This window comes from Ictidomys tridecemlineatus, chromosome 8 (assembly GCF_052094955.1).
Source record: "Ictidomys tridecemlineatus isolate mIctTri1 chromosome 8, mIctTri1.hap1, whole genome shotgun sequence".
NCBI classification, from domain to species: domain Eukaryota; kingdom Metazoa; phylum Chordata; class Mammalia; order Rodentia; family Sciuridae; genus Ictidomys; species Ictidomys tridecemlineatus.
In genome coordinates this window covers 139,956,477-139,969,539 of record NC_135484.1, presented here as the reverse complement: position 1 = coordinate 139,969,539, position 13,063 = coordinate 139,956,477, and the positions used below count along the sequence as shown (strand labels likewise).

The window sequence follows — 13,063 nt, the reverse complement described above, 5'->3', positions numbered from 1 at the left end:
ATTAAACAGGAAATTTCCTTAGCTGAAGCTGATATCATTATATTAGCAAGTGAGCATACAGATAGCAAGCAAAGACCTCCAAACTGACCCAGGAAGTGAACTCACACAACAGTTCAAAATTAAAGAGTTAAAAATGAGGGGTCTCCTAACAGCAGCTACGTATTGCCTGCCTTAAAGCAGGTAACCAATAAACAGCTGTTGATCAGATGCAGGATGAATAAAGTTAGGCTTCATTTTCCTCCTTCAATATTCAGTACTTGTGTTGGATGCCGGAAGAAATCTAAAATAAAAAGACCCTTCAATCAAAAGGTCACTTGTTGGATGGTGTACATGCCTAGGAAGGGATGTTCCACCTGTACCAGCTGAGTCAGAGGCAAGATCATCACGTAACAAACACTAGTCTGTCATGAGGCTGGACAGTCTGAATTTCTGATGAGAAATAAAATGGTATGTAGGAAAATGCAGAGAATGATATTCCATACACCAGTAAGCATCAGCAGCATTTCTTAAGATTATCACATATCCAGCAAATCCTTTTTAAAAAACAAAGCATTCTAAAAGCCAACCAGTTCAGCAGTATTTTTAAGAATGATAGGACAGTGCAAGTTCATTAACCTAAAATGAAGAAAGAGAAATCAATCAATCAATCAAAGAGCTCCTCTCTCCCTTTCTTCTGTAAAAAGGGGGAAAGGTATTTTTTTTCACACATTTAAAACTTGATTAAAGCCACTGAAATGTTTAATTCATCAGTGTAACCAAAGCTCAAAACACATCAAAGCAGAACCCATCAACAGGTACCCAGAAGTCTCCCTACAAAGGGCAGAAGTAAAAAACAATAACAACATCAAAACAATGGTCCACTTTGCATATATTATTTAGAGTATTTCAAATTCATTCCTTCAAAAGTTCTGTGGATTCTTGAAGGAAGCAGAGTTTTTTAAAAGAGGCTTTAGCCAAGCCTCTAACTGAAACTTCCGGGTTAAATTATGTCTTGGAAACCATACCTGCCTACTCCGAAAAGCACCAAATCTAGAGGATGCTTTTCACGGGTGTGAACAAACAAAAACACATTCTTTTCTTTGCCGCTCTCATTTCCCCAACTTTCACTTCAATTAACTTTTTTTTTTTCAGAACACACTTGTACACAAGCACAGATATTAACTGGTGAAAAAAAAAGATCTAAAAAATACGGGAATGCACATCAGCCACACCATCTCCTTTCGAGACAGAAATACCTTGCAATTTCCAGCATCCCTATTCAACAGGCAAACTTTCTTTCCCTTGGCTTTTCAAGAGCTAAGCTCAAACCTAGTCTCAAAAACAAGAACTAGGGTGAATTGTTCTTCTGATGAAAAATCCTTAGACAGGTTTTTCAGCATACCCAAAAGTTCCATTTCTTTATTCACCCCTTTACTTCTCTCCACCACCACCACTACTTAGCATCCCCAAAAGAAGAAGAAGAAAAAAAAACCCTCCAAAGTGCCCCGAATGTGTGCTGCTGCTGGCTCTGAAGCCGTGTAGAATTTCGTAATGGAATGTGAACTGCTCGTCCGGATCTGGGCTCACGTTCTATCTCCTAACCAGTAAGGAGCAAGGGAGGGCAAATCTGCTGAGCAAGGAGAAATACTTTCCTCCTCTTTTATAACCCATCACGGATGCACCGCGAATGAGGGACGCTAGCTGCTGCACGCGGCGCCTGTCAAGCGGCCCCGTAGCCAGTCGGGCCTGCGACCCGTGGGGTCCCCGCACCCCCAGACCCCCGCCCCGCCGGGACCCGGGCTCGGTCACCGCGCCCGACACTCACGCGCGGCGGGGGAGCGGGTCACATCCTCGAAGCGACCCTGGCCGGGTCCAGAAAACACGCCGCTTCCCAGGGAGGGGGCTGGCGACGGGAAGGACCTCCCCTGCTCCTTAGCAACCATTAAGGTCGCAGTTTCCTAAGAGACCGCGAGCGGGGAGGGGGCGCCGGGAACTGGGCTCGAGCGCGGGGGGTGGAGGACCAGGCCCCCTGGCCCCGCACCCCGCCCCGCCCGCCCGGGCCTCCCCCGCCCCCCCCCGCTGGGCGCTGCGGGGCCGGGATGGGAGGAGGAAGCGAAGCCCCAGAACTTGCGAAAAATTGGTCCAGCCGGCGGCGGACAAAAGTTTCCGAGCGCGCTCCACAGCTGGGCGGCGGAGCGGGGCCGGGCGGCGGGCCCCGCCTCGGATGCTCCCGGCCTCCTTCCTGTGCTCGTGACGGCGCCGGGCCCGAGCCCCCCCGCCCCGCGATGCAGGCTCGATCCTCACCGAGGTCTCCCACGAAAACAAGTACCCCGCCAACGGAAGAACAAGGGAACAATACGCGCCGCCACGGCCCGGTCCCCTCCTTCCCCGGCCCCCCGGGGCGGTGGTCGGCGGGACCCCCACCGCGAGCCGAGAACCCGCGAGGACGCGGGGTTGCCCGCGGCCCCCTCCCGGCCGGCGCCGTCCTCCCGGGAGGATCAAAGTCCGCAGAGCAGGGCGCGGCGGATGCTCCCACCGAGCAGCCCCGGTCTAGCACCCCGGGCAGGCACCCCCAAGCGGGCACCCCCGGATACCTTGCGGCGGCGGCGGCGGGCGGGCGGGCGCCGTCATCTCCGTGCTTCCCGGCCCGAGAGGGACTCGAAAGTATGTAGGAGAAAAGTTTCCCCTCCCACATGGGGGGGAGGATGTCGGGGGAGAGAGGGCGGAAGATGGAGAGCTGCGCTGGGAAGATGTTTCTGGCCGGCGGTGCGTGCACCATCCGAGTCCCCGCGGTGCTGGTTAAAAATAAACTAGGCGGCGCGGGTCGGGCCGGATTCCTGCGCTCGGACGGCTAATATGGATGCGCATCAGGTCCTGCTGGCGGGGCGCTGCGGCGGCTCGCGCTGGGAGCTGGTTGGCAGAGCCGGCAGCTCGGGAAGGGGAAAGGAGCGGAGGAAGGGGAGGAGGGGGAGGAGGAGGAGGAGGAGCGGCCGGGCTCCGAGCCCGAGGGGAGAGGGCTGCCGGGCTCATCCCCGGCTGGCCCCACCGCCCCCAGCGCGTGCTGCGCGGCGTGGGGTGCGCGGGTCCTCCGCTCCGGGAGACGCCGAGTTTCAAAAGTACAACGCACTCTGCAGACTTCACCCTCCCCATCCCCAAAAAGTTCTTTAAAAGGTCGCTCCCGGCTGTGCCCCGGACATCTCGCTGCCACCCAAGGACCGCGAGCCGGAACCCGGGACGCGTACTTACGGCCCGCCAGGGCGCTCGGCTCCCAGGCATGATGCGGTGGGGACCGGTGGGCTTCGGGGAGAGAACGGAGAGAGATGCAAACTTGTTCCGGAAAAGGAATCAAAATGGCGTTTCTGGATGTGCAAAGTTCATCAACTCCGCAGTCACTTCCCCTCCTCCTCTTCTCCCTCAGGGAGGGAGGTGGGCGAGGAGCTGGCGACCCCAGCGCCCCAGCCGTCGTCCCGGCCCCCGCCTCGGCCCCCCGCCCCGCTTCCTCGCCCGCACGCTCGGAGACTCGCTCTCCCCCTCTCACCCTGATAAGTAGACACATCACGTGTTGCTCCTGCGAGTCTCCAGGGGACGTGTTACTGAGCGGCCGCGGCGGCGGCGGCGGCGGCTCGGGCGGGGGGGGGGAGGACCGCGGTACCCGCTCGTCCCTACCGCCGCCCCCGCCCCGATTTTAGCGGGGTGACCGCCGGGGCCATCCCGGGATGGATGGAGGTGAAGTCCCCACCCCACCCCCACCGCAGCCCCAGGTTTGCCCCACGCCCTCCGGAGGCGCCCGGGGCCAGGGGAGGGCCCGCCGCCCGAGGGGAAGGGTCTGGGCTGGCGCAGCTGATCGCGAGCCCACCCGGCCCGGCGCTCACCCGCGGCCACCTTCTCCAGCCACCGCGCCCCCTCCCCTCCAGCCTTCAGTGCCGGCGGCTCCCGGTCCCCGGGTTTCCATCACTTTACTTCATGGTTTGTTTCACTATTTTAACGGAGGAGGGGGAAAGGCGGCGACGCCCGGGGGCAGCGAGAGGGGCACCTCGGAGGCCGGGGAGGGTAACGTGGCGGAGGGGGAGCCCCACCGGCGCGGCGCCTCCTCCACGCGGTCCTCGCTCTGCATCCAGGTGGGGCGAGTAGAGGATGGGCAGGAGATTAAGGCACAGGCGCGTTTCCCCGCCCCCAGCTTCACGCGCTCGCGCTGCCCGGTCGGTCCTTCCAACCTGAGGCTGCGCCAGCGTTCGCTCCCGTCTAACAAACGCCACGCGCCTCCACTCGGGTCACCCACCCTGCCCTGCGCCCCGCAAAAGGATGCTTCAGCGGAGGCTCCTGGTCGCCGATGGAGCCGGGGATGGCGGAGGCGCCTACCGCCACCGTGTCCCCACCCCGCCATGGAACGGCTGATGCTGTGTCATCCACGTCGCCCTCCAAGGCGTCAGGGAAGCCACATGCAATATCTCTTTTCTCTCAGAGGGCTCCTGTTTCAACTCTGAAAAACAGGGGCCCTCCTCGGAGCCGCTCTCCATCCCTGCGGCTCCTGCCGCCACCTCGCACTTCGCCCGGGCTCTCTTGGCCCGAGTTATCAGAGAGCCCAGAGAAACCAGGCCTGGCCGTGCTTCCTCTATAACGCAGCTGACATGTTTCCAACTGGTGATTCTCTTCCTACTGAGGCTCCCAAGGGGGCCAGTTCTCTGGGCCTTTGGACACATCTTCAGAAAGATCAAGATGAGCGTGGTTGTTGAAAATAAACCCCCTTCCCCCCCCCCAACCCCCATAAAGATGAAAGAACACAGAACAGGACTGGAGAGTTATGCATTTGAGACTACTGAGGCAAGATGATGTTACACATGCACAGAGCTGGCGACTCCTCCTTTAGTCTGACCTTTGACCCTGGCTCCACCCACCAGCTCCTCCAAGAACCCTTGAACACCCTACAAAGTTATTAGCCCCATTGTGGGTTTTAATTTGAGGCCTTCCTTCAGCTAAACTCCATAGTTTTCAAGGCTGCAGGCAGAAGTGTCGGCCTCAGGACAGACTCATGGATGGGTCTTGACCAAGAAAGAACTCTCTAGAACCAAAGAAAAGCAGTTGGACCATTTACCCCTGGCTTGAGATAAGTAGGCTAAACCACTGCCCAAGAGGGAACCGATTCAGCTGGCTGTTTCTCTGACTTCCAGTGATTAAAAATAAGTTTTCAGAACCTGTTAGGTTTCCCAGGGTCTACTGTTTACTGAGGAAAACTCTATTCAGAGAGACTTTAGCAGTTGCGTTTTTCTAAGCTTTATGCCCTCACCTCCCAACCCCTGTTCCCAAGTGTTATTATCACATGCTTTTTTTTGAAGACTGGCCTGCCTTGGAGGAAATGGGCAGTGGGCAGGTCTCTAAACAGGAATCACCATTCACACAGTCATCACGGAATTGATGTCTCGTGCTTCCAATTTGTAACCTGTTCCAATGAGAGGGCAGAGGAAAGGCCAGGTGGGCAATTTTGCTTTATTTACTTGCCTGCTTCTGATTTTCCTGGTCTTCTCATTCAGTGATAGATTTTTGACTAGAAACAATATCAAAGGTGGAATTTTACTTGTAATTTAGTTTATTCTGCAAAATACATTCAAACCTCCAAAGCTACATCGGATTTTCATGACAAATCACCATCTCTATTATACCGGCAGCTAAAAAAAGAAAGTTGTTTTATTAAAAGTTACTTTTTAAAAATTGGATTCCAGTGATACTGGGTTCTGTGTTCCTTCTCCTCCTTTGTAGCTAATTAATAAACTTGGAAGTCAAGCCACCTGTTCGGAGGTTTGTTTGTTCATATTTCATATAAACTACTTATCCAACAAATATTTACGGAATTATGCTATCAAAACCACAGTGACATGCCACTTCACATCTACTAAGATGGCTATCACCAAAAACAGAGACAATAAGTGTTGGCAAGGATAAGGCAAAATTGGAACCCTCATACCTCTGAGGTGGGAAAGTGAACGGGTCCAGCCTTTTGTGTGTAGGGCAGGGACAGTGCTGGGGATTGAACCCAGCGATGCTCTAACACTGAGGTACATACCCAGTCCTTACTTATTTTGGGACAGGGTTTCATTAAGTTATTCAGGCTGGCCTTGAACTTGTGATTCTCCTGTCCAGGCTTCCTAGTAGCTAGGATTACAAGCATAGGCCACTGCACCTGGTAGATGTAGCCATGTAAAAAAAATCTCTTGGAAGATCTTTAAAATGTTAAACATAGAATTATTCTATGACCCAGAAATTCCACTCCTAGGTTCATAATGCTAGAAATTAAAATAAAGGTTCACAGGAAAACTTGTATACAGATGCTCATAGCATTATTATTATTATTATTATTATTATTATTATTATTTTGGGGATTAAAGCCAGGGGTGCTTTACCACTCATTGAACAACATCCCCTGTCCTATTTATTTATTTATTTATTTTTAGGCAGGCCCTTGCTAAATTGCTGAGACTGGCCTTGAGCTTGTGATCTTCCTGCCACAACCTCCTGAATCTCTGGGATTACAAGCATGCACCACCATGCCTGGCAGGAGCGTTATTCATAATAGCTAAAAAAAAAAATATTCAAGACCCGTTTCTTGGTGAATGGGCCAAAAAATGTGGTGTAATCATACCCATTATTCAGCCACAAAAAGACATGAAGTACTGACACATGCAGCAACATGGATGAACCTCGAAAACATTATGCCAAATGAAATGTCAGACCCCCGAGGACAAATAATACGATTCCATTTATATGAAATATCCAGAATAGGAGACCGAAAGTAAATAAACAATTACCTAGGGCCAAAGGTTTGGGAGAAATGGGGACATCCTGCTAACACAAATGGGGTTTCTTTGGAGGATGATAAAAATGTTCAAATACTGATCATGGTTATGATTGCACAACTCTACATATACTTAAAAAAAATCCCTCTATCTTCAAAGAGATAAAAGAAAGCTCCACAAAAGATAAAGCAATGAAACTGAACATGGAAAACGCTAGAAATTTAGGAAATGGGGAGTAGGATTCAAAACATCAGATTGGCTGGGCATGGTGGTGCATGCCTTAAATCCCAGCAGCTTGGGAGGCCAAGGCAGGAAGATTGCAAGTTCAAAGCCAGCCTCAGCAACTTAGCGAGGCCTTAAGTAACTCAGTGAGACCCTGTCATAAAATAAAATATAAAAAGGGCTGGGGATGTGGCTCAGTGGTTGAGTGCCCCTGGATTCAATCTCTGGTACAAAAAAAAAACCAATCAGGTCAATCGAAGCGACAAAATACATACATATACATGTATGCATGCGTATGTATATATGTATGTGCCTGCACACACATTATACAAATAGCAGAAGCAATGGCAGGGTTATAATTATGTGTCCTGTCCTGAGATCAGTAAGGATTTTAGCATGGCTGGATTATCACATATACAGAATAGGGCTGGGGATGTAGTTCAGTGGTAGAATGCTTGCCTAGCATGTGCAAGGCCCTGGGTTTGATCCCCAGCAGCCAAAATAAAATACAATAAAATAAATAAACAGTGGTGGACAAGTGATGAGTCTAAAGTGAGGGCCACACCACAAGGCGTTCGAATATTGATCTCAGGCACCCAGGGTGGGGACTAGAGGGACTAGAGAAGGAAGGATCAAGAACCACTTCAGAGATGGGCTGGGGCTGTGGCTCAGGAGTAGAGCACTTGCTTAGCAAGTGAGAGGCACTCAATTCAATTTTCAGCACCGCATATAAATGAATAAAACATCCATAAACATCTAAGCAAATATTTAAAAAAAAAAAAAAACATGTCAGGGAAAGAATTGACAGAAAAGCAACTGGTAGACCAGGGATGGGGATGGGCAAGGGGAGGTGAGGAAGTCAGGGCCTGGAGGATTCCTAGCCAGCTGTCCAAGAGAAGGCCAAAAAGGGGGAAATCAGAAGTGGGAGCCCTTCGAGGTGGAAGGTGACAGAGTAGGTGACATTGAGCCTTGAGGTAGAAATAATTGGCTGTGCTGTAGAAAAGGACCCCCAAAGGAAAAGGACGTGGTATTGGAGAGGGCTGCTTGGATGAGGTGACATGATCTGTTGAATTGCACAAGATGGGAAGGTGTCCCCCAGGCAGAGAGGAGTGGGCAGGGCGTGCCAGACAGAGGGGGCAGGGAGCAGCCAGCACAAGGGCACAGAGGCATAAAACAAGGTCAGTTTCCTGGACTGCAAATACCTCCCTCTGTGGTGGCAGCAGAGGGGGGAGAAGGGGAGGCAGCAAGAGATGGGGCTGGAGCCATGGCCAGGGGGCCCGGATGGCTCTCAAGAACACCACACACCTTGAAGCCACTTGGACTCCACCCAACAGTGAGGCAATGAAAGGGCTTGCGGAGTTGAAGAGGGAAGACAGCCTCCCTGGTGGCACTGCGGAGAACAGTCTGGAAGATGACAAGATGAAACAGGAAGGCTCCTTAGAAATGAGTACAGAGTTAGCTCCGAAAGGAAGGACTGGCTGGCTGTCAGGTGGGGGCGGTGAGTGGATTTCCGACACAACGGGGGCCAGAGAATCCACAGAACCTGACCAATTGAATATAGGAGAATGCGAAGCCCATTCCTACAGAGCATTCCAACAGGTGTGCCACCAAAAAGACAGGAAGGCAGCGTTAGAGTGACAGATGGCAGTGCCGGGGTGAAGCACTGGGACATCAGGACAGAGGGACCTAAGGGAGGAGAAGGGAGAGATGGAATCCACTGGGCTTGGTCCCAGCTGACTCCATAGGGAGCCACTAGGAGTTCAGAAGAGTGAGTCCCTCATCTGGGGCTAGGGCCACTGGACAGATTCACCAGCAGCATGACTCTTGCGGAGGGAGAGTGATGTGTGGAAGACCACAGAATGCCTGGCTCAGGACAAGGCCCTGGAGAGGCAAGGGACAGAAAAAGCTGGCAACCCGGAGCCCAGGGAAGGGCCCCTGATCCTGTGGGTGAGCAAGAGGGAGTGACCAGGGCTTCCTTTCTTTTCTTTTTCTCTAAAGGCTGCAGATCAGCCAAGGAGGTGAGTGTAAGTTTCCAAAGCAAAAGGTTTACACAGAGAGACATGGATGCAAGTTGCTAAAAAAGGCGGGGGGGGGGTGTGGAAAAAGGTGGGTTCACGTGAGCCTGGATGGCAAGAGCCAGGGAGCAAGGGGTTAAACAGCGCGGAGCAGAAGAGGAAGTGAAGGCAGCGAGAGCTCCGTGGAGAAGTCAAGTGAGAAAAGGAAGGGAGAGAAAGGAAAGCAACCACCACCATGATAATGATAATAGCAGTCAACAGTCACTGGACGCGCATCCCGCGCCAGGCACCCGGCCAAGGGCCTTCCACCTAAGATCTTGCTTCATCCTCTCCACCCTCCTGTCAGGTAGGTGCCATCAAGGTGCCCACTTTACAATGGAGAAACTGAAGCACAGAGAGAACTACCCAGCAGCCCACAGCTGGCGAGTGGGAGAGAGGAGACGCAGACCAGGCGGCTGACCCCAGTGGGAGGCACTTTTACTATTGCCCGCACCATTATTGATAGCCAGCTGAGAATTAATTGGTTACCTAATTTTTAAACAATGCCGACTTTCCAGGTGCAGTGACACACACTTGTAAACCCAGCAGCTCCGGAGGAGGCTGAGGTGGGAGGATTATGAGTTCAAAGCCAGCCTCAACAATTTAAGGAGAGCCCTAAGCAAGTTAGTGAGACTCTGTCCCAAAATAAAATATAAAAACGGGCTGAGAGTGTGGCTCAGTGGTTAAGCACCCTTGGGTTCAATCCCTGGTACCAAAAAAAAAAAAAAAAAAAAAAGCCTACTTGATTGTCTTGACTAATCTCAATAAAATGTCCTGGGTTGGAATTTTGCAGAAGGGCTACTATTATTGTCTGTGCAGTTATTTAGCAAGGATTTCATTGGAAAGATAAACGAACACACGTTTTTTAAGTGTTGCTAATTTGGTTTACAATCGTCTTGCCCTCACACTGTTTACAAGGTATGAACAGAATACTCTCCAAGTATTCTGTTCCATATGTGCAGAATAAAGTGCTGAATATTTTGTGAATTTCAACATACCTAGCACAGTGAGGTTAAAGACAATGAGCTGGCAGAATCCACACTCTCATCAGTGGTTTTGAACCGGGCGCTTCTGATCCCCAGGGTATGTTTGGCAATGCCTGGAGACATTTTGGGCTGTCACAAGTTGGGGGAAAGGTACTCCTGGCATCTAGTGAGCGGAGGTCAGAGATGTTGCTTCACATACTACAATGCACAGGACAGCCCTCACAGTGAATTATGTGGTTCCCAAATGTCAATCGTTCCAAGGTTGAAGAGCCCTGCTCAACAGTGATTTCAAAATGATCCCTAAGCGATCGCGGTCTGGGGAAGGGATTTTAGAATGGGTAAATCACCCGGGCCATTTCTTGTCAGCAGGAAACGAATGTAGACCCAGAGAGGGAGTGGATCCTGACACACCAAGCCGAGAAGGGCTTTGGAAGGAAGGGGCATAGAGTGTGTTCCCGTCTGTGGCAGAGGAGAAGAGGGAGAAGGGATCGGCCTTGGGAAGAAAAGAGGGATCTTTCTTATTCTAAGAAGGGAGAGAGGGTAAAAAGGATAGGAGGAACCTACCGAGAAATACTAGTGGGAAAAAGGCAGGTTGTGGGAGCCGGTATCTGATGGCCTTGAACGTGTGAAGCACCAGTGCAGAACAGCAGGAGAGAGGCCCAGGCTGGGGATGACAGGGGTGGTGGTCGGTGGGAGCTGTCTTCTCAGCTTCCCTTCCATGCCTTGGAACCGCAGAGGAGAAGAGCCGAGGATGAGGAAGGCTCCCGAAATTTAAATGTGCAAGCCAGACAAACAAGGGACGGAGTCCAGAAACCTCTGGGCCTCTGGACATGATAGGGGGCTGGGGGGAGCATGACCAAGGTCCAAATGGCCAAGGAGGATGACAGGGGAAGGGAGCTGAGGCGGTGGGAGCTGGGGGTGGTCAAGGGGCCTGAAGCTGAAGGAGCAGGGGCCGGAGGGCCCAGGCAGGGGCCAGGGAGGGCAGAAGAGCTGAGCGTGGGGGACTCAGGCCCGGAACCCTCAGAAGAGAAGATGCTGATAAGGAATGCAAGGACCTAATCACTCCGCGCAGGAGAGGGGGCAGATGTGAAGCAGGAACAGGACACACGGGGACTCCATAGGGATGAGGATAGTCCTGTTACTGAAGATGAGGAAGGGGATGGGCTAAGGGGGAAAATGACAAAGTGGCCACTCAGGCTGTCACAAAAGCAATGGGTAGAGAAGTCAGAAGACACCAAGAGGCAGATATCAACAGATGGTGCCAACCGCGGAAGGCGGTGCTATGATCTCAATTGTATCCCCCCAAATCTCTATGTTTAAGCGTGAACCCCTAGATCCTCAGAATGAGACTGTATTTATTTAGAAATATTTAGAAATACAAAGTTCAAACGAAATCATTAGGGTGGGCCCTAACACAAACTGATGGGTGTCCTTCTACAATGACGAGATCAGGGCCAGGTGCGGTGGCGCACACCTCTAATCCCAGCAGCTCGGGAGGCTGAGGCAGGAGGATTGCAAGTTCAAAGCCAGACCCCGCAATTTAGAGAGGCCCTGAGCAATTCAGTGAGTTGTCTCTAAATAAAAGACAAACAAGGGCTGGGGATGGTGGCTCGGTGGTTCTGTGGCCCTGAGCTCAATCCTTGGTACCCACACACACACACCAAAAAAAAAAAAAAAAAAAATCAGGACACAGACTCACACAGAGAGAAGACCTGAGAAGACACAGAAAGTAGACGGCCACCTACAAGCCAAGGAGAGGCCATTAGGGTCTAGGTAATCCCGATTCATATGTTGATGTATTCAGAGGCAGGGCCTTTGGGAAGGAATCAGGAGTAGTGGGTAGAGCCTCAGGGGTGGAATTAGTGTCCTTTAAGAGGAAGAGAGTCCTGAACTAGCATACCTCCTATCTGATGCCCCCTGCCATGTTAGGATGCATCAGGAAAGCCCTCACAGATACCAAGACGGTCCCCCACTGGGCTCTGGAACCTCCAGAGCCGCGAGCTAAATAGACCTTTTGATAAACGACCCACTCTGTGATACTGAGGTATAGCAACCGAGAACAGATGGAGAACCGGGAGGAACCAGCGCTGCCAACACCTTGATCTTGGGACTTCTGGCTCCCACCGCTGTGGAAAGCTCCGTTGAAGGTGTCCACCCTGAGGCATTGGTGACAGCAGTCCCAGCTAAGGGACACAGGAAGGAGGGTGTAGGAGAGGAGGACGAGCCCTGGTGTGGATGGGACAGGAGAAAACACACTCACAGCCTCCACTTCCTGCGAACCGGGAGACCCCATCTTCTTGAGGAAAGACCTGGAAGGAAGTGCTGTCTCTAAAAACAACCCACATCGCAGTAGGGTGCTGACGGCAGGGGAAGTGCCGCAGAGAGGACCGAGTATTTGTCTCTCAGAAGGAGGGGTTTACCTCTCTTGAATGCAGGAACTCATCTTGGCTAATGGTTTCTCTATTCTGGACCAAGCACAGAAACTGAGCATCCTGCAGGCTCTTAAGCCTAATTTGCAAAGCGTGCAGAGGTGGACCGGTCTGGGAGGATGGTGGGAATCAGCTGGAAGGGGTGGGGGGCATAGAGGAAGTGGCCAGAAGCAGGGTTTGCCAGAAGGAGGAAGGCTGGTGGTGAGATGGTATTTGGAATTTCAACGTCTACTTAGTAATGTGGCCAATTAAATCCTGTCTGTGGGGGCACCGTGGCTCTCACCGATAATCCCAGCTATTTGTGAGAACAGAGCATGAGGATCACAAGTTCAAGTCTGGGCAACTTAGGGAGACCCTGCCTCAAAATAAAATAAAAAGGGTTGGGGATGTGGCTCAGTAGTAGTGCTTGCCTAATATATGTGGAGCCCTGGGTTGGATCCCTGGTACTGTAAACAAACAAATCCAAACCTGTCTACCTCAGACAAGCAGCACAGTCGTAGAGGATGGGCTACTGAGAACACCTTAAGACAACCACAGTTATCCGCAATACATTATACCCCAGCAGCCCAGAGGACTTAAGGAATGTTTTACTTCTAGCAGTTGAG

At 51.8% G+C, this 13,063-nt stretch overlaps 1 protein-coding gene across 9 annotated transcripts in view; it reads right to left on the bottom strand.

Moving 5' to 3' along the window:
- The window catches only part of Rreb1 (ras responsive element binding protein 1), a 180,368-nt gene that overhangs the window by 127,646 nt on the left and 39,659 nt on the right, over positions 1-13,063 (bottom strand). For 3 of the 9 annotated variants that reach the window (XM_078020504.1, XM_078020510.1, XM_078020511.1), the window contains exon 1: positions 3,226-3,363. The exons of 2 other annotated variants lie outside the window; for them this stretch is intronic. The gene's annotated coding sequence lies outside the window, so the exon portion shown is untranslated. Of the gene's footprint in view, positions 1-1,804; positions 1,827-2,573; positions 2,712-3,221; positions 3,364-3,517; positions 3,606-13,063 lie in introns of those variants that run through there. 4 more of the 9 variants (XM_078020507.1, XM_078020508.1, XM_078020505.1 and 1 more) reach the window with 4 other exon arrangements.